Below are 19,757 nucleotides of genomic sequence, written 5' to 3'. Positions count from 1 at the left end.
TTTATTTTAATTCGACAAAGCGAAAGGAAGAAGCGAATCTTCAGAATGAACAACGAATTGGAGCTTTGACCAGTGAAGGATGTAAATAATAATTATAATGAAATGTAAAATGAAAGGCAGCTGCCTGCTGACCGTGCAATAGTGATGGCAATGAGTTCACTGTCCCAGAGTGCAGTGCGGCCCGTGTCCCTGATAGAGGGCTTTCCCCGTCCGCGCGGGATTGTGGGAACGTGGCCCGCCATTGCTCTATCATCAATTAGCATGTATTGATTTTCTGAAGGTGAGTAATGTATCAACTTTTTGGGCGAATGAGGAGGCCATTCGGTCATTGGAGCCTGTCTGGCATCCTGTAAGATAATGGTTGAACTTCTAGCTTAAAAAGACTCCCCATCTCGGACACGCACAGACACACAAAAACAGACTCACTTCCACACACTCGAGATATTAACATACACAAAGCACTCACACATAAAAAACACACACACTCACATGAAACGCACATATACGGAAAAAGAGTGAGATTGAGCAAATGTGTATCTGTGTGTGTGTGATGGTGTGGTGCGAATATATTACCGTGTGCCTGAGAACATGTGAGTGTGTGTGTGACGGAGACTGTGCGAGGGAGATTATTGAGACAGTGTGTGGGAGGGTGGACCTGTGATTGAGTGTGACTATGACTTTGTGTATTTATGATTCAGGAAGTGTGTGTATGTTTGTGTGTGTGTGAGTGCATTGATAGTGTGTGCGTAACAGTGTGTCATTGTGAGATTGCGAAAGTGAGTTTGTAGTTGTGTGAGAGAGTGCATGATTTTGAGAGTTTGTGTGTGTGTGGTGGGGGGGTGGGGGGAGGATGTGTGATGTTGAGAGTGTTTGTGATAACGTGTTAATGTGTGTGGGAGTGAAAGTGTTATAGAGGGAGACCGTGTCTGAATGTGTTTTTGGGATTGCCTGCTCATGCACCTGTGTGCGTCTCTGTGCTCATGCACCTGAGTGCATCTCTGTGGAGTTTGTGACTGAGTGTGATATGTTAGTGTGTACAAGTTTGAGAGCTAAGAGCATTTTTGAGGGTGCGTGAGTAAGTGTATGAATCTTTGTGTGTGAGTGCTTGTGAGCGATAGACAGTGAGAGTCTCAATGTGTGTGAGACATTGAGTGTATGATATTGTGACAGTATGACAGAATATGTGAGCATGTACATTTTGTTGTGTGTCTGCGCGTATGTGAGTCTGAGTATGAGTGAAGGTGTGTGTGTGCGAGGGAGACAGAGAGCGTGTGGCATTGTGACTGTGTGATATTGAAGGAATATTTGATTGCGGGATGATGTCTGAGAGAGGGAGTGAGTGTGTGAGTGAGATTATTTGTGAGCGTTTGTAATGAATGGAGTGAATGAATATCTATCTGTGTGAGAGAAATAATGTGTTTTGCAGAGTGTCTGTGTGTTTCTCTGTGTGTATGTGTATGTGTGAGAGAGAGTGATATGAACAGTATGGGATTGAGTCTGTCGATTTCTCGAAAATGTATGAATGAGAAGGTGTGTGTGAGTGTCATTGTGAGTGTAAGCCAGCCTATGATAGTGTGAATGTGTGTTTCTGAGAGAGAGAGATAATGCGAGATTTTTGGACAATGTCAGGTTGAATGAGCTCGAGATTTTAGTGCGAGAGTGAAAATGTGTCTGTGAGTGTGTGTCTGTGAGAGTGAGTGTGTGAGCTTGCATGTGAGTTTAGGGATAGTGTGGCTGTGTGCAGGCGAGATAAAGCATGTGTTTGAGAAAGAATGCATGGCAATTTAATGCGAGATTGAGTGAATGTTATTGCTTGTTATTATGTGTGTGTGTGTGTGTGTTTGCGTGTCTGTATGTGCATGCATTTGTTTGTGTGCGAGAAGGCGTGCGTGTGTGTGTTTGTGCGTGCGTGAAATTGTGTCAGTTTGTGTTTGTGTATCTGTGAGTGCATCTATTTGAGAGAGATGCCGGTATCTTCCACGCCCAGTTCAAGTATTCACATTGCTTTCCCTGTTGTTTAATCAAGAGCGCACTCCCTTTATTCAGAGGGACAGCCCAGGCTGGGTCGATGCCATCCAAAAGCTTGTGCACACAGGGAGGAATCAATTTCAGCCAGAGCGCTTGTGAGCCTTGTGTGAGGAGACTTTTCTGGAATCTTGTCGTTTGCCCTTCACAGACACCACGATTGCAAAGCTCTGCTTTGGCAGAACGACATGCTGGGGGCCCCCTTCAGCTGGTTAACACTGGAGAGTTCATCTCAGCGATGTGACGTATGCTGGAGAGTCCATCCGAGCGATCTACTACTGCTGGAGAGACCACCCGAGGGTGGTAACTAATGCTAGAGAGACAACCTGAGTGATGTGGCCAGTGCTGGGGACACCACCGAGCAATGTGAATGATGCTGGATAGATCAAACGATCGATGCGAAAACTGCTAGAGAGTCCATTGGAGGAATAGTTGAGATACTTGGTACCAAGTGGTGCTCAGGGAACCACCAGCCTCAAAGTTCTCAATCGTTCCCAGTGACCGTGAGCTGTTCCAGGCCTCCATCCTGCTAAGTCCTGTAAAGTTGGTCTGTGCATGTTCCGGACCGGCGGGATTTCACGCTTTCAAGCTCATGGGACGGGCGGTCGGGGAGCTGGGTAATTACACATAATCGGTTGAAACTGGAAAGTTACATTACAAATATGGAATTTTCATTCTAACTTGAGAAAAACATTCATATCTATAGCGTTGCAAAGTTACGAGGCATGTATTTGTGCACGTGTAACAAAAATTAATATAATGCCGTAAAAACCCATTGATGAATATTGAATGCCGAGATAATGAAGGATTCCATTCAGTTGCCTTTGCTGCTATCCACATAATTATTTCCTGTAGCTTAAATGTGTCCTACGTTGAATGTTTAACTTGCAAACTACGTGTATAATTACCAGCAGCCTGCTGGTCCCAGCTGCACGGCTGCATCAGTTGTGCATCTGATCGAGTCACACACGAGTTCCTTATCTCTTTGACACAAGATTAATATCTGCATTTTTGGACACGTGTGTTTGGAAATATGAGAGTTCAATGTGTTTAGAAGATTTGAACGGAATATATCTTTCTAAGAGTGACACACGTTCACAAAAACTTACTTGAGAAATTCTGCTCAGTTCTGCAGGACTGAGTTCCATACATTTGATGAAAGTTTGCTGCAAGGATAGTGATCTGCCCGAAGCATTATTTGCATCAAAAGTGATAAATTTGGTAGCTAATTCTTTGAGGACATCATCGATGGTTTTGCTTCCAAAACATCACGAAAGAAAACGTTTTAATGTTACCGCTTCATGTGATTTGCACACAGATTTGCTGCAGTTTGCATTACTGCTTCCTCTTAATAAGCTGTTGAATTGTGCAACAGATTTTCTGTTTGTGTTGACAAAAGTTTACATTCCTACCAAATATGAAATCGTGAACGTATTTCAACTTGAAATTATTATCGAATGCAAACTGATATTTGGTAAAACGTAGTTTTGTTTCATTGTAATGTTTACTTTGTGCCTTTACCTTTGCATATTTGCGAAGATAAAGTTTACCGGCCACTTTCTGTGTGAGTTCTAAGGGAATACTTCAGGGCTCTGAAGAAGTCATACGGAGTCGAAACGTTAACTCTCTCTTTCTGTCCACAGACACTGTCAGACCTGCTGAGTTTTTCCAGCATTTTTTGTTTCTGGTGCAAGACTGTTTCACTTTGACATAAAGTGTATAAACTTTGAATCTCTTGTGATACGACAAGCGTTACTCTGACATATTTAAACACCCTTACAAACTGGTTAGGTTTATAATTCTCATGTCACAAAGCACTGCCTTGTACATTTTAACACGGAGGTCAGATTGACGGCAGTACAGAGCAGTAACAATGTTTTTCCTAATTGAAAAAGACAGTGTGTACTGGAAGGACAACCTTTCTCTCTCTCTCTCTCTCTCACACACACACACACGAACACACATGCATACACACACAAACACATGCAAACACACTCTTTCCCTCTCTGTCTCTCTCCCACACACACACACATGCACATATAAACATATGTACACTTATGCACCCACACACACACAGTAAGACCAACAGACAGGCAGATAAATGCACATGTAGTGAAACAGACTCACCTTCAGCAATCTCCCTCTGAAGGATGATGTCATATTCACATGGCACAGAAACACACTGCGTAGACACATGCGCACAAGCACACACACACATACACACACAGATGGACAGACAGGCAGATACACCCTCTCCCTCTCACACTCAATAACAAACGGACTTACGCAACTGTACAGACGGACAGAAACATAAACAGATGTGTGCACTACCATAGGCGCGCGTGCGCGCACACACACACACGCAGACAGACATACACACAGGGGACAAACACTCAAAAACGGGCACATGCAAACACACACACACGTACACATGCACGTGAACATAGGTGGACTCAGAAACACACAAGAAGCCACAGACATATGCACAAACACACAAACGCACAGAGACACACATGCACATTCTCACACACATTCATACACACAAAGGCGGACAGAAACATAAATGGACACAATCACTCACACAGTCAAACACGCACACGCAACCTCAACTTAAGCAATCTCTCTCGGCATGGGTCTGTCGTGACCACGCGCATGCACACACACACACAAACACACAAACAGTTATAAGCTAAATATTTAAGATAAATTATACATGATAGTATAAATTGATATTTAGTTGCCAAGTTGGGCTTGATGCCCAATGCAGAGGAATAACATTGCACGTGTTTATTTCATTGGACAGGATTACTGATCCACAGCGTGTAACGTTTGATCTGACTTGTAAAAATTAATTTGATAGCCAACACACAGACGGGTAATTTTACTGTACGTCGTGAGTTCGTAATGACAAATTATAAACAGAATGTAAATCTAAAGCTAGTTGTTGTATTGGTCCTGAAAACAGTACATGTTGAGAAAATAAAGGTACTTCTGTATTGAAACTGATAAGCAAATACATCAGAAGATTTCTGAACTGAGGAGGATGGTATAGTATTCAAAAGGGCATGGAATGATATACGAATTGATAGGCAGGTGGCACATGAAGTTCAATGCAGATAGATGCGAAATGACTCATTTATACATAAGAACATAAGAAGTAGGAACAGCAGTAGGCAATTCAGCCCCTCGAGCCTGCCCCGCAATTTAATACGATCATGGCTGATCTCATTTCGCCCTCAACTCCAATTTCCCGCCCACTCCCCATAACCTACCATCCTGTTACTAATTAAAAATCTGTCTATCTCCTTCTTAATTTGTTTAAACGTCCCGGCATCCATTGCACTCTGAGGTAGTGAAATACACAGAGTCACGACCCTTTGAGAAAAGTAAATCCTCCTCATCTCTGATTTAAATCCACCACCCCTTAGCCTAAAGCTATGGTATCTCATTCTAGAATGTCCCACAAGGGGAAACATCCGCTCCATGTCGACATTGTCCATCCACTTTAGCATCTTCAATACTTCAATTAGATCTCTTCTCATTCTTCTAAACTCTAGCGAGTGTAGGCTAAGCTGCTCAATCTCTCTTCACATGACAAGCCCCACATATCTGGAATCAATCTAGTGAAACTCCTCTGAACCGCCTACAATGCAAGTCCATCCTTCCTCAAGTAAAGGGACCAAAACTGCACAGTACGCAAGTGCTGTCTCACTAATGCATTGAAAAGTTTTGACAACACTTCGCTATTTTTATATTCTATTACTTCAGCAATAAATGCCAAAATTCCATTTGCCTTCCTTATTACATGCTGAAGCTGCATACTACCTTTTAATGATTCATGCACGAGGACACCCATATCTCTCTGCACTGATGCATTCTGCAGTTTCTCTCAATTAATATAATAAGTAGCCTTTGTATTCTTCCGACCCAAATTGATAAACTCACACTTATCCATGTTGAAATCCATCTGCCAAATTTTGGAAGCAATAACTTGAGTAGAGACAACATAAAATAAAGGAGACATCTCTGAAGCAGGCATGAGCAGAGAGACAAGCCATTAAAGGTGGCAGAACAGTTTGAGAATTCATTAATTAAAGCAAATCTGCATTTATCTGAAAATAGAGTACAGGTGCAAGGAGGTTAAGTTCAAGTAGCATAAATCATTAGTTCGGACTCCTGTTGAAATATTACATCGAGTTCCGGGCAAGGAAAATGAATTTATTGTTTAGGGTACAGGTAAGATTCACAAGAATGATCTCAGGGTTGAGACTGGAGAAGTGGTAAGGATCAGTGTTGGGTCCCATTCCGTTTGTGACATGTATAAACAATTTAGAATTGAACGTAGTAGGGTTGATCAGCATGTTCGCGGATGACATGAAATTTGGTGAGGTGATGAGTAACGAGGAGGATGGCCTTAGATTAAAGGAGGATATAGATGGTCTGGTCAGATGGTCTGATCTGTGGTGAATGGAATTCAATCAAGACAAGTTTCAAATGATGCACTTTGGCAGGACGAACAAGGCACAGGAATACACGATGAATGGTAGGACCCTGGGAAGCAGCGAGGATCAGAGGGACCTTGGTGTGCATGTCCACTGGTCCCTAAAGGTAGCATGACAGGTCGATAAGCTTCGTAAGAAGGCATAATGGATACTTGCCTTCATTAGCCAAGGAGTAGATTATAAGAGCAGCGTGGTTATGCTGTAACGGTATAAATCGCTGGTTAGGCCACAGCTTGAGTGTTGCGTGCAGTTCTGGAATCCGCTTTATAAGAAGGATGTGATTCCATTAAAGAGAGTGCAGAGGAGATTGAGGGGGACACGATTGAGGTGTATAAAATTATGAGGAGCACAGATAGGGCAGACAGAAAGGAGCTCATTCCCCTTGATCGAGGGATCAAAAACCAGGGGGCATAAATTTAAGTTAAGGGCAGAAGCTTTAGAGGGGACATGAGGAAGATTTTTTTTTTCACCCAGAGGATGGTGGGAATCTGGAACTCACTGTCTGAAAGGCTGGCAGAGGCAGAAAACCTCATGACATTTAGGAAGTGTTTGGATGTGCATTTGCGAAGCCATGGCATCCAATGCTAGGGGCATAATGCAGGAAAATGGGGTTGGAATATTTAGGAACTTGTTTGACTGGGGAAGAGTGGATGGGCCGAATGGCCTTTTTCTCCACTTAAAACCCCTATGAATCTAAGTTAAGATTGTTTTCCTTGGAGAAGGGACGGCCAAGAGGAGACTTGATAGGGGCATTCAAAATCATGAGTGATCCTTATTAAATAAGGGGAAACGGTTCCTTTCCATGAAAGCACGCAGGGTGAGGGGGCTCACTATTTAAGTAATTCGGAAAAGAAGCAATGATGACATTGATTGTACTGTTTTGAAGCAACGAGTTGTTAGGATCTGTAACACAGTGATTGAGAGCGTGGTGGTGGCTGGTTGAAATGAAGCATTCATCAGAGAATTGGACTGTTATGTGAAAATTAAGAAAGTGCAGGTTTATGCGGAGAAGACAGGAGAATAGAACTTGGTGAGTTGCTCATTCAGAGAGTCGGTGCAAACTCGATGGGCCAAATGGCCGCCTTCAACTTGTTACAGTTCTTTATTCTGTGATTTAGTTTTCTCCTCCCTTTTTGTGGTGTCCATCATATTTCAGTTTCTGAATTTCTGCCCTTTGGTTCCAGCTTTAACTAGAATCAGTGAAATAAAGCTGTACTGTCGTAATTCTTAGCGCCACCCTGCTTTTTGGATCGTTGCCCAACCTCCCACCAGGATCGAGCGTCTTGACGTTGGGGAGATGGTGACGCTGGTGAATCAATTAATAGGGCCGAATTTCGATTGGCCAATGATCTGCAAGCAACTCGGCCATTAGCTTACGCTGCTGCCAATCACAAAGTGAGCAGGGATAGGCTGTGCCTAGCTGAGAAACGCGTTCGGCTATAGGTCGGATTTTAAAGCAGAATTTTCATTGTTCACGGAAATTCCAGGGCGGTCCAATCTCTCCGATGTGATATTACAGCTTTCACTCTGAAACTGAAGCGCTGCAGTCGGACACAGCAGTTTCCGTCACACTGTCGGGGCTCTCCAGTTGTTTCAGGAGCTGTCAGTCAAATATTGAACGCCAAGATGGGACGAAACTCCGCCCTGGAATGTGGGTATTGGCTTGAGATGTATGATTGGTCAGTGAGCAGCCAGAGCTTACTGATTCTCTGATGACGCAAGCGTGATGTCCGCGAGCGTGTTCAGCTCCCTGATGGGCTGATACCTCTGTCATCACAGATGAAACTCGCTGACCGTTTGAACTATCTGAGTCACTTGTTGCAGCAACGTGATTGGATGAAGCTGTTGCCAGGCAGCGGGTGGAATGACAGTTCTGCAGAACTGTTCTGCAGTCAGCAGTTGGCGCTCCCTGAATGTTTGAGAAGAGTGTCGGCACATTGGAAAGACATCCCGTCTGACCCATGTGACTGTGGGCCATAAGACTGCATTTCCCCGACTGGCTGAGGCAGCTGACAGTCAGTTGCTTTTCTTAATTAATTGAATAATTGATGTAACCGGATATTTCACCGCGTTCTTGATCTGTTCTCGGAATTTGGACTGAGTCACCCCATAAATAAATGTGTTTGTGCAGCAACTTAAACTTTGCAGCATATATCCGACTTGTTGTAATATGTATTGAGCTTCGGTGAGGAAAATTGATTCTTTCAGATCATTATAAAAGAATTTTATAACATACACTGACCACAGGAGAATGAAGGTGCCGGATATGGTGAAGAGTAAAATCATAGACTTCCTCCTGCTCTCCATCTCTGGGTCACTGCGATTCTCTCCCTTACTCTGAGCCCTCAGTCCCTTCCGGACTCGACTGGTCACTAAAATGTGTCTGACTGTCAGAGCATTGATGAACAGAATTAAACCGAAAGGGAGCATTGGAGTTAAAATTTTATCAAACCATGAAAATACAACCCATCCTGGGTCAATAAAATAGCTTGGCTTTGTCATACAACGCCATGGTACATTGTCGAATATCGCTCCAGGGTCAACAGTAAAGTACCAGGGGGTGTTTTTTAAACAGAGCAGGATGCCAGTTGAAGCCAGAGCCACAGCTGCAGTTTTCCCGGTGCAATATTTTGTTTTCAGATCCTGGCAACGAATGGCCACAAATCGATCAAAGGAGAAAGTGACCGTGAACCAAACAGAACAGTCCATGGCTGCACCCAGCATGATAATGCGAACACGACACACAGAGGTGAGGTCCAGGAAACACACTGGGAAATAATGACTATTGATCTGGGTCAATATGGGGTCGGTGATAATGACCAGCAGATCTGCCGTTGCCATGGCCACCAGGTAGCGAGTGGTGCAGGTGGAGAGGCCGCACTTTCCCCGGGACAGGATCACAATTCCCAGTGAGAATTGGAGAGAAAGGAGAATAACCTGGAAATTAATGATTTAACATTCTCCGTCTATGACCTAGACAGTAAGGACAGGATTTCAGGACCAAAAAAGGATCTGAGGAAAGATGGGGGAGGGTGGTGGTGTTAGAGATTAAAATTACACACTGGAGCGCAGCAAATGTAAACACAACATTTAAGAACTGAGCGCTAGAGAAAATCAGAATGACAGAATGAAATCTGAACTGGACTTGTCATATAAATAATGTGGCTAAAAGAACAGGTGATTGGCTGGGAATACTGCAGTGAGTAACTCACCTCTTGACTCCCCAAAGCATGTCCACCATCTACAAGGCACAAGTCAGGAATGTGACGGTAAGTTTTCCAATTGCCTGGATCAATGCAGTTGTAACAACACCCAGAAACATCGACATTATCAAGAACAATGCATTCCCTTTGAGTGGCACCCCATCCACAAACATTCGCTCCCTGCACAACTGACGAACTGTGGCAGCAGTGTGTCCCATAGGTTAAACACACTGCCGCAACTCACCAAGGCTCCTTAGACGGCACCTTTCAAAACATATGATTACTACCTTCTAGAAGGACAAAGGGAGCAGACGCATGGGAACTTAACCACCTTAAATTCCCATCAATGCCACGCAACATCCTGAAATGGAAATATATCGCCCAATCCTTCATTGTCACTGGATCTAACTCATGCAACTAGCTCCCAAACAGCACTGTGGGTGTGCCTGCACCACATGGTCTTCAGAGGTTCAAGAAGGGAGCTCACCATTGCCTTCTCAAGGGGAAATTAATGTTGGGAAATAAATGCTGGCCTAGCCAATGACGAATTGATTCCATAAATGAATAACAAATAAAGCTCTCCATTATCACAACTCCTCAGAATCGTATCCCTCAGTATCAGACACCCCGGCCCACCATCTGCATCAGACGGCCTTAGGATCTGTCGCTTTCCCTGGGATCAGAGTCACCTTCAGAGCCAGAAACAATCCATGGAATAATATCCCCAAAGGATCATACACCCCTCAGGCACAAAACACCACACCGCACAGTTTCAGACCTCCCTCAACTTCATTCCGCTTTCAGGATCAGAACCACCCCTCAGAATTAGACCAGTCCCATCAAGTTCAGAACCCGATGCCACCACCCACCCGTGCACCAAATGAGGATCCGATTTCCTCAATGCCCCCACTCCCCACCCCCCACGCCCCTCCACCCCCCACACCCCATGACCCCGGGATCCGAATTGCCTTCTGGGAATGAGGCACTGCTCAGTTACAGATCAATAACTTGGAATTAGTACACCTCCCTCTCCCTCTCTCCAACACTCCATTTTGAGCAAAGAATAGAATGACTGAATTGTGAGAAATTCAAGCGAATCACTATTTCACCTGCACTTGGAAAGTGGAACAGAGTGAGGTAAAGGGACTCAGGTTAGATTTCCTGTACTTACACAGGAAGGTGAAATGGAGCAGATTCTGGGTGTGATTGAGGATTGTAAGCAGGGCGAGGTAGCAAAATTTCATGCAATATCATTTATTAGGATGTACTGTAGCTTCAACTAGGAAATTATTTGTTGCTTTTTACGTTATAATCACTGTAGTTAGCTGAGACTGTAAAGATGCAATTTTGTCCTAACAGAATTAAAAAGACAGATTGCTGCCAATTGTACAGTCCACCACCTCATGAAGTAAAAATAACTTTTTTTAAAAAATTAGTAAACAAATGGCAATTGGTAATTGAATTAGATAAGTTGAAACTTAATTCTGTTGTGTTGGGATGAAACGAAATAAATCATTTAATTAAAATGCCTGATGATCATTTACCATCCATGAGTTTGGAGGATTTGCTGAGGGAAGACATTATGAAATATGTTGCCAGCTCAATTTATTAGACCTACATTATAATTTTATATCCTCAGCAATGTACAAATCTATCAATATAGGCGCCGGAACGGGACAGGAGTTGGTGAGCTTCGCTGGATGTGACAGAAATTTGGAGGGTACCTGGTTGAATGTGTAGGCTGGTGGGTCCAAGGTGTGAAAACAGTAACCTTATCATTGTTCCTCTCTGAAGGAGAAGGGGTGAAAGCAGTAAAACTGAAAATAGAATGTACACGTAAGGGTGCCAATAACCACAGCGGAGGGAATCTGGGCTGAGGAATAATGGATAAATTTTAGGAGCACTGGTGTGGAAGGGACTTGGCTGAGGAGGACTGGAGAGTCCTACTGGAGGATAAAACAGTGGAAAACCATTGGGAAGCACTATAAGGCGAGATCCTAATTGTACAATATAGACATATCCCCTACAAAATTAAGAGTGGCACTGCTAAATCCAGACCCACATTTATCTAGAGGAATGCAGGGGAAGATCAAACAGAGAACGAAAGTGTACGATAGGCACAAAGAACTAAGCACTGTAGATAGCCTAGACGAATATAGGAAGTGCAGGGAAGAAGTAAAAAAAAAAGAAATAAGGAAATCAAAGAGAGGGCATGAGAAAAGACTACCAAGTAAAGTTAAAGATAACCCAAAGATGTTTTACCAATACATTAATGCTAAAAGGTTAGTTAAGGAAAAAGTGGGACCTATCAGTGATGAAGATGGAAACTCGTGTATAGATGCAGAGGCTGTGGGAAGGATTTTGAATGAATATTTTCTCTCCGTGTTTGCAAAGGAAAGGCTGGATGTAGATATAGTAGTCCAGGAGGAACTTTGCGAGATATTGGGCGGAATAGTCATAAAGAGAGAGGAAGTACTCGAAGGATTGAAATGCTCGAAAGTAGATAAGTTACAAGGGCCAGATAGATGGTTTCCCAGGCTGAAGAAAGTAAGGGAGGAGGTAGCAGATGCTCTGAGGATTATTTTCCAATCTTCACTAGATAAAGGGGAGAGACCAGAGGACTGGAGAAATGCAAATGTTGTTCCATTGTTTAAAAAGGAAATGCCAAACAATTATAGGCCAGTTAGTCTGAAATCGGTGGTGATCAAATTGGTAGGATCAATCCTGTGAGAAATTTTTAACTCTCATGTGGAAAGGCATGGACTAGTCAGGGATGGTCAGCATGGTTTTGTTAAAGAAAGTCTTGCTTCACAAATTTGATTGAATTTTTTGAGGTAATGACAAGAAGGGTTGATGAAGGTAGTGCAGGTGAATGTTGTGTACATGGATTTTAGCAAGGAATTTGAGAATGTCCCACATGGCAGATAGGTCAGGAAAGTAAAAGCCCATGGGATTCATGGTAATGTGACAAACTGGATAAAAGGTTGGCTTTGTATCAGGACACAAGGGCTAATGGTGGACCGATGCCCTTGTGAATGGAAAGTTATCTCAAGTGGTGTTCAACAGGGCTCGGTGTTGGGACCCTTGCTGTTTGTGTTACATATTAACAATTTGGACTTGTACTTGGGGGGCATGATTGGGAAATCTGCAGCTGACACAAAGCTTGGCCAAGTAGTGGAGAGTGCAAAGGACAGCAATAATCTCCAAACCGATATAGATGGGATGGTGGAGTGGGCGGTAAAGTGGCAGATGGATTTTAACATAGAGAAGTGAGAGATCATACATTTAGGGAGGGCAAAATGTTACAGGGATTACACAATAAATGGGAATATACTGAGAGGTTTAGATGAATTGACGAATTTTGGCGTACAAGTACACAGGTCCCTGAAGGCAGCAGTTCAAGTAGACAAGGTTGTAAAGAAGGCATATGGATTGTTCTCCTTCATTGGCAGAGGTATAGAATAAAAAAGTAAGGATATAATGTTGGAATTGTATAAAACACTAGTGAGGCCACAACTGGAGTATTGTGTGCAGATCTGGTCATCACATTACAGGAAGGAGTAATAGCTCTGTAGAGAGTGCAGAGGAGGTTTAGAAGAATGTTGCCAGGGTTTGAAAATTGTAGCTACGAAGAGAGACGGGATAGGTTGCGGTTATTATCCTCAGAAGAAAGAAGGCTGAGAGGTGACTTGATTGAAGAGTACAACATCATGAGGGGCATAGATAGAGTGGACAGGCTATAATTGTTTCCCTTGGTGGAGAATTCTAGAAACATTGCACATAGATTTAAGATACGTGCCAGAAGGTTTAGAGAAGACATGAGGAAGAACTTTTTTACGAAGAGGATAGTGGGTGGGTGGAATTCGCTGCCCAAGTTGGTGGTAGAGGCAGAAACTGTAAACTCTTCCAGATAGTACCTGGATATACACCTTAAGTGCTGTAAGCTGCAGGGCTATGTGCCGGGTGCAGGAAGGTGGCATTAGAAAGGGCACCTGTGTGTCCTCAGGATGGCATAGACAAGATTGGCCGAATGCCCTCCTTTTGTGCTGTAACTTTTCTATAGTTCTATGGTTCCATGGAGCATCGTCAGAACGTGGAGAAAATGGGCCAAACGTGGAGAAAATGGAAGATATTGGAAAAGAGCCTGTAGGCAAGTGGTGAGGGTGCAAGTATCATCAAGTGAGCTGTGGGAGTCAGTGTGATTTTAACAGATATTGTTGGATAACTGATTCTCAGAAAAAGAGGTAGAGGGCTTCACAAACCGAAGGGAAGTATCAGAGACAGAACCTGCGATTAGGAAGGGTGGTGGAAATTAGAAGAAAGGTTGATCAATTTTTACGAAACAAAAAGAGGCAAATGGCTGAAACAGTCTTCAGCAAACCAGAATGACACCAACACAGTCATTAAAACATATCCAGGGACCAAAACAGGATTATGGCAAAGAATGGTCCATGCATTCAAACAAAGACAACATATCTAGAACAGTATGGATCAACCGCATATTTACCCCCCAAGCCCACACGCCAATGTTTATAACATGATCAGTGTACAGGAATCAGGATGAGGAATCTGTGAAAATTTTCATTCCCAGACCAGTGCACATGAGAAAGAGAGGAGTTTTTTGTGGGAACCCATAGCGAATTAAACCAGCTGGTGGTCCACTGTGCTGTTGTCCCTTAACTGCATTTGCTCTGTAATGAGTCATACATCTGATCAGTTGGAATTTGCTGAATCTACAATTTATTTTAGTTAATGACTGAAATAATTCAGTATAACATTACATTCATGTTTGGAGCACATGCTGACTACTTTCGATGAAACAAGCTGATTCATTTCCAAAAGGGGGACTCTGATATACAGAAGGCGGTGGATGCAAACTGACTGGAAAGTGGCCTCATGCTGTCTGTCCGGCCAACTCATTTCTACAGTGAGTTTATGGACAGTTCATGTTTACTGGACTTTGGAGCAGAGAGGGACAAACTGACATGGACCGAAATGGAACTGGGCTTCTGGATCACAGCTCCAATCTCAGAAAGAAGGAAGTCACTCATGTTATGAGACAGTGGGAGCAGATCCAGTGGATGGGAATTCAGAGCCCGAAGAAGGTAGAAAGATACCTGTGGGGAGGAACTAAACTTTCAAACAATGGTGAAGAAATTGAAACCAAGAACTTCAATATATTTAATGTAAGTATTTGATAAACTGATTAAAGAGAGAATAAAACATGTGGTTTGGCTTGATTCCACCCTAATATGTTAATTTAAAAAGATATGTCAGAGGCACCGTTCTTTGTTCATTAAGAATAATCAGAACATCATCAAGGAACGGAAAGGCATCTTTCAGTTTTAGCTATTAAAACAGAAAATAAAACAAATCAGAAGAACGATAGACCGGTCAACATAACATCAATGGTGGGAAAGGAACAATGAAACGCAGAATGGCAGAGAAAAAGTAATCTGGAAACACAGAATAAAATAAATTTGCATATATTCCAGAACCAATATCACTCTTCACCTATTATATTGAATTATTTCAATAGAAATCAGAAATTGTCAATTCGATTAGATAGATGCTAAGCTCTTTGATTTCCAGAGATAAAAACAAAAAAACTGCGGATGCTGGAAATCCAAAACAAAAACAGAATTACCTGGAAAAACTCAGCAGGTCTGGCAGCATCGGTGGAGAAGAAAAGAGTTGACGTTTCGAGTCCTCATGACCCTTCGACAGAACTTGCGTTCGAGTCCAAGAAAGAGTTGAAATATAAGCTGGTTTAAGGTGTGTGTGTGGGGGGCGGAGAGATAGAGAGACAAAGAGGTGGAGGGGGGGCAGTTGGGGGGGTGTGGTTGTAGGGACAAACAAGCAGTGATAGAAGCAGATCATCAAAAGATGTCAACGACAATAGTACAATAGAACACATAGGTGTTAAAATTAAAATTGGTGATATTATCTAAACGAATGTGCTAATTAAGAATGGATGGTAGGGCACTCAAGGTATAGCTCTAGTGGGTTTTTTTTATTTTTTTTATATATATAATGGAAATCGGTGGGAAAAGGAAAATCTTTATAATTTATTGGAAAAAAAAGGGAAGGGGGAAACAGAAAGGGGGTGGGGATGGGGGAGGGAGCTTACGACCTAAAGTTGTTGAATTCAATATTCAGTCCAGAAGGCTGTAAAGTCCCGAGTCGGAAGATGAGGTGTTGTTCCTCCAGTTTGCGTTGGGCTTCACTGGAACAATGCAGCAAGCCAAGGACAGACATGTGGGCAAGAGAGCAGGGTGGAGTGTTGAAATGGCAAGCGACAGGGATGTTTGGGTCATTCTTGCGGACAGACCGCAGGTGTTCTGCAAAGCGGTCGCCCAGTTTACGTTTGGTCTCTCCAATGTAGAGGAGACCACATTGGGAGCAACGGATGCAGTAGACTAAGTTGGGGGAAATGCAAGTGAAATGCTGCTTCACTTGAAAGGAGTGTTTGGGTCCTTGGACGGTGAGGAGAGAGGAAGTGAAGGGGCAGGTGTTGCATTTTTTGCGTGGGCATGGGGTGGTGTCATAGGAGGGGGTTGAGGAGTAGGGGGTGATGGAGGAGTGGACCAGGGTGTCCCGGAGGGAGCGATCCCTACGGAATGCCGATAAGGGGGGTGAAGGGAAGATGTGTTTGGTGGTGGCATCATGCTGGAGTTGGCGGAAATGGCGGAGGATGATCCTTTCAATGCGGAGGCTGGTGGGGTGATAAGTGAGGACAAGGGGGACCCTATCATGTTTCTGGGAGGGAGGAGAAGGCGTGAGGGCGGATGCGCGGGAGATGGGCCGGACACGGTTGAGGGCCCTGTCAACGACCGTGGGTGGAAAACCTCGGTTAAGGAAGAAGGAGGACATGTCAGAGGAACTGTTTTTGAATGTAGCGTCATCGGAACAGATGCGACGGAGGCGAAGGAATTGAGAGAATGGGATGGAGTCCTTACAGGAAGCAGGGTGTGAGGAGCTGTAGTCGAGATAGCTGTGGGAGTCGGTGGGTTTGTAATGGATATTGGTGGACAGTCTATCACCAGAGATTGAGACAGAGAGGTCAAGGAAGGGAAGGGAAGTGTCAGAGATGGACCACGTGAAAATGATGGAGGGGTGGAGATTGGAAGCAAAATTAATAAATTTTTCCAAGTCCTGACGAGAGCATGAAGCGGCACCGAAGTAATCATCGATGTACCAGAGAAAGAGTTGTGGAAGGGGGCCGGAGTAGGACTGCAACAAGGAATGTTCCACATATCCCATAAAGAGACAGGCATAGCTGGGGCCCATGCGGGTACCCATAGCCACACCTTTTATTTGGAGGAAGTGAGAGGAGTTGAAGGAGAAATTGTTCAGTGTGAGAACAAGTTCAGCCAGACGGAGGAGAGTAGTGGTGGATGGGGATTGTTCGGGCCTCTGTTCGAGGAAGAAGCTAAGGGCCCTCAGACCATCCTGGTGGGGGATGGAGGTGTAGAGGGATTGGACGTCCATGGTGAAGAGTAAGCGGTTGGGGCCAGGGAACTGGAAATTGTTGATGTGACGTAAGGTGTCAGAGGAATCACGGATGTAGGTGGGAAGGGACTGGACAAGGGGAGAGAGAAGGGAGTCAAGATAACGAGAAATGAGTTCTGTTGGGCAGGAGCAAGCTGAGATGATCGGTCTACCGGGGCAGTTCTGTTTGTGGACTTTGGGTAGGAGATAGAAGCGGGCCGTCCGAGGTTGGGCGACTATCAGGTTGGAAGCTGTGGGAGGGAGATCCCCAGAGGAGATGAGGTCAGTGACAGTCCTGGAAACAATGGCTTGATGTTCAGTGGTGGGGTCATGGTCCAGGGAGAGGTAGGAGGAAGTGTCTGCGAGTTGACGCTCAGCCTCCGCGAGGTAGAGGTCAGTGCGCCAGACAACAACAGCACCACCCTTGTCAGCGGGTTTGATGACAATGTCAGGGTTGGACCTGAGAGAATGGAGTGCAGTAAGTTCAGAGAGAGACAGGTTAGAATGGGTGAGAGGAGCAGAGAAATTGAGATGACTAATGTCATGCCGACAGTTCTCAATGAAAAGATCGAGAGAAGGTAAGAATCCAGAGGGAGGGGTCCAGGTGGAGGGAGAATATTGGAGATGGGTAAAAGGATCCGTTGAACTGGGAGAGGACTCCTGCCCAAAGAAGTGAGCCCGGAGACGAAGACGGCGGAAGAAGAGTTCAGTATCATGCCGAGCCCGAAATTCATTGAGGTGAGGGCATAAGGGTATGAAACTAAGTCCTTTGCTGAGCACTGAACATTCAGCATCGGAGAGGGGAAGGTCAGGGGGTATAGTGAATACACGGCTGGGGTTGGGATTGGAAGAAAGGGTGGGGACAGAGGAACAGGCAGGGGTGGGGGGTCCTAGATGGGTGTTGGTGTCGATGAGTTGATGTAGCTTGCATTCCTTAGCACTTGAGAGAAAGAGAAAAAGTTTCTTGTTGAGGCGTCGGATGAGCCGAAGGATAAAATGAAACTGGGGGCACGCGCAGCTTTGAAAAAGGGTACGGCGGTGCTGCTGGAGGGAGAGGTCGAGTGTGTTCATATGGCGGCGCATGGCACTGAGTGTGGATTTCAGAATGTGACGGGAACAGCAGTCCGAGAAACATTTTATGTCCCGGAGATACCTGTAATCCTGGGTGGGTTCGAAACATGAGGGGTGGAATTTCAGTTGAAATCCACGTGGGGTAAGTCGGAGACGGAGACAGTCACTGAGAAAGGAGATATGGCTGTGAAAGCGGGTTTTAGTAAACACCTTGTCAAACACTAGGAGGGAAATGGAAAGCAAAGAAGGTGAGCAAGACAACAGAGAGATAAGGAAATCTTGTCGCAGAGAGGAACAGAACTTCTTCAAGGAGGTAGGCATTTCTTGCAGAGCAGTGGCAGTCAATTAAACACAGAGATAAAAACAAAAAAACTGCGGATGCTGGAAATCCAAAACAAAAACAGAATTATCTGGAAAAACTCAGCAGGACTGGCAGCATCGGTGGAGAAGAAAAGAGTTGACGTTTCGAGTCCTCATGACCCTTCGACAGAACTTGCGTTCGAGTCCAAGAAAGAGTTGAAATATAAGCTGGTTTAAGGTGTGTGTGTGGGGGGCGGAGAGATAGAGAGACAAAGAGGTGGAGGGGGGGTTGGGGGTGTGTGGTTGTAGGGACAAACAAGCAGTGATAGAAGCAGATCATCAAAAGATGTCAATGACAATAGTACAATAGAACACATAGGTGTTAAAGTTGTCTGGCGCACTGACCTCTACCTCGCGGAGGCTGAGCGTCAACTCGCAGACACTTCCTCCTACCTCTCCCTGGACCATGACCCCACCACTGAACATCAAGCCATTGTTTCCAGGACTGTCACTGACCTCATCTCCTCTGGGGATCTCCCTCCCACAGCTTCCAACCTGATAGTCGCCCAACCTCGGACGGCCCGCTTCTATCTCCTACCCAAAGTCCACAAACAGAACTGCCCCGGTAGACCGATCATCTCAGCTTGCTCCTGCCCAACAGAACTCATTTCTCGTTATCTTGACTCCCTTCTCTCTCCCCTTGTCCAGTCCCTTCCCACCTACATCCGTGATTCCTCTGACACCTTACGTCACATCAACAATTTCCAGTTCCCTGGCCCCAACCGCTTACTCTTCACCATGGACGTCCAATCCCTCTACACCTCCATCCCCCACCAGGATGGTCTGAGGGCCCTTAGCTTCTTCCTCGAACAGAGGCCCGAACAATCCCCATCCACCACTACTCTCCTCCGTCTGGCTGAACTTGTTCTCACACTGAACAATTTCTCCTTCAACTCCTCTCACTTCCTCCAAATAAAAGGTGTGGCTATGGGTACCCGCATGGGCCCCAGCTATGCCTGTCTCTTTATGGGATATGTGGAACATTCCTTGTTGCAGTCCTACTCCGGCCCCCTTCCACAACTCTTTCTCTGGTACATCGATGATTACTTCGGTGCCGCTTCATGCTCTCATCAGGACTTGGAAAAATTTATTAATTTTGCTTCCA

This window comes from Carcharodon carcharias (genome assembly GCF_017639515.1).
Source record: "Carcharodon carcharias isolate sCarCar2 chromosome 35 unlocalized genomic scaffold, sCarCar2.pri SUPER_35_unloc_1, whole genome shotgun sequence".
Lineage (NCBI taxonomy): Eukaryota > Metazoa > Chordata > Chondrichthyes > Lamniformes > Lamnidae > Carcharodon > Carcharodon carcharias.
This window is presented reverse-complemented; position numbering follows the sequence as displayed.